At 36.7% G+C, this 2,500-nt stretch overlaps 1 protein-coding gene across 4 annotated transcripts in view; it reads left to right on the top strand.

Moving 5' to 3' along the window:
- pip5k1cb (phosphatidylinositol-4-phosphate 5-kinase, type I, gamma b) overlaps nt 1-2,500 on the top strand; it is a 68,252-nt gene that overhangs the window by 16,926 nt on the left and 48,826 nt on the right. The window contains exon 1 of one of the 4 annotated variants that reach the window (XM_079612901.1): nt 534-645. The exons of the other annotated variants lie outside the window; for them this stretch is intronic. The gene's annotated coding sequence lies outside the window, so the exon portion shown is untranslated. Of the gene's footprint in view, nt 1-533; nt 646-2,500 lie in introns of those variants that run through there. 4 annotated transcript variants of the gene reach the window in all.

The following is a 2,500-nucleotide window of genomic DNA, read 5'->3' as shown; positions in this document are numbered from 1 at the left end:
TCCATCTATCTATCCATCCATCCATCTATATATCCATCATATATCCATCCATCTATATATTCATCCATCCATCATATATCCATCCATCTATCTATCCATCCATCCATCTATATATCCATCATATATCCATCCATCTATCTATCCATCCATCCATCTATATATTCATCCATCCATCTATATATCCATCATATATCTATCCATCAATCTACCTATCCATCCATATATCCATCCATCATCTATCTATCCAACCATCCATCATATATCTATCTATCCATCATATATCTATCCATCCATCCATCATATATCTATCCATCCTTCTATCGCAAATGCCCTGCACATAATTCATTAGTTGTCCTTGTGTGTATAAAGTTATAGATAGTGAGTGTTTGAGACGTTGTGAGTCGCTTCCGGTCGTGTTCTCCGTGTCCTCGTCCTTGGCTCCGGCTTTTCCCGGTGTGATCCCCGGTGGGCGTAATCTCTGCTCTCTCATTGGCCGTCGGCCGGTCCAGGTGACCAGAGTCTCTCAGGGCATCAGATTATTCCTCCTGTCAATCCAATTGAGCGTTCTCCTCTCAGGACTGATCCCACTCCAAATAGAAACCAGCCACGCAAACCACAGCCGTAGGGATTCCTACGACATCTGAGGTGTGTGTTTCTGACTTTTATTCTTTCATACGGGAGATTTCAGTGCATAAAGTCTGTCAGTAACTGTTTTTGAGCTGCCATGAATCTTCAGGTTTGGGTTTTCGGTCTTTCGAGGCTGTTCCTCAAGTGCATTTATGATGTGTGTTGCATTGATATGAGCTTTCCAACATTTCAAGGCAGTTTGAGGATGTTTTTGTACAAACTTTAAACTTTTTTTTAATCAAAATCAATGAATCGTAATGAATTACAGTACAGTAGCACTGAACTACAATACTCTTTCTCTACTTGATCAGTATTTTTGTTTTCCTAAATATATATGTATATATTATACACACACATATAATATATAATAATAATATAATATTTTCCAGCAGTTATTTTTTGGCAAATTAAATGTAAATTTCTCATCTTTAGTGATTTACAGTTGCTGCATCTAGCCACCAGCTTTTGTTTTCTATATATTCATCACAAAATAATGTGGATGTTTTTATCCAGATCAATTAATCATAAGAAAACAGCAGCATTAAACTGCAAACAATCATATTATTAATGACTATTCTTGTTTTTTTTTTTTTTTTTCAGTTTGAGGATGTTTTTGTACTAACTTTTCTGACTGGCACTTGCTCGGTTCATTATCTCCTCTGTGTATCCTCGAGCCTCTCATCAGTTATTATTATATGTTCATAAAGCATCTTTTTAATTGATTGCCTCCAGCGCCGGCATGAAATTTGTCACGTTCTCCAGAGAACCAAACCAAAAGCTGTGCGAATATAATTGTTAAAGATGGCGGTGTTTTATGTAAATGAAATATAAATGAACTAGTATGATTTCTGAAGTAACGTTAGTTGTATGTTTTATAAGTAAACAGAACCGCGTTGATGTAGACGAACTGTGATGACTGTAATGTTCTCTTGTTAAATTCAGCTTGTTTTCGCATTAATACGAAGGCAGGTCCCCTCAGGCTCTCATCACCGACTGACTTTAATGTGTTCGGACAGTGTGTGTCCTGTCCTGACCTGCAGCCGGTTCTGCTGTTGTTTTTCATGATGTTTCAGGGTGAAATAGCGCAGAAATCACTCGTCTTTCGATTTACAGAAGCTGGCTGCATCTACTAGGGTTAAAACCCGAATTATCCACCTTATAATAAGGAACTATCCGTTTTATAAGAAACTATATAGATCGCCATAAAGTTCATTTTTGCCCGTTAAAAAATTATTATAAAATGGATAGTTCCGGTCCTTGATTCTGATTGGTTGAGCCGCGTTCGAAGCCGTTGTAAATTACTCAACACACACACACCTGTGACCGCATTACATTAGTGTTACTGCGCAACTGCCGTTTGTGATTCTTGTTGCTGCGTGTGTTGCTTAGCAACCTCTTTGGAACTACATTGCGTGGCGGAGGAATACATGTGTTATAACGTTATATCTTTTGTTGCTGGTGTTTGTTTTATGAATAAAATTAATATTCAAACTAATATTTTTATGGAGTAACCGTTTCATAAAAGCAATAAGCCCCTTGCAGCCGTGTTTTACAGTGGATTTAGAACAGATAATGTGGTTTTACTCCGCTCCGCGTCGCTGCTAACAACGCCCTCTAAATTCACTGTAAAACACAGCTTCAATGGGCTTATTATTGATTTATTTTATGTCAGATTAACATTCATCTAGTTTTTTATTAGAATCAATTCAGCGTAAAGAAACAGTAGCACTGAGCTACACACTCTTTCTCTACTTGATCAGTATTTTTGTTTTCCTGAAGAAAATGTTATATACCTGTATGTATTATAATACACATAATAGAATAGGCTGTATATATAATAATATAATATTTTCTTGCAGTTTTTTGCCATATT

This window comes from Phoxinus phoxinus, assembly GCF_949152265.1.
Source record: "Phoxinus phoxinus genome assembly, chromosome: 5".
Lineage (NCBI taxonomy): Eukaryota > Metazoa > Chordata > Actinopteri > Cypriniformes > Leuciscidae > Phoxinus > Phoxinus phoxinus.
This window is presented reverse-complemented; position numbering and strand designations above follow the sequence as displayed.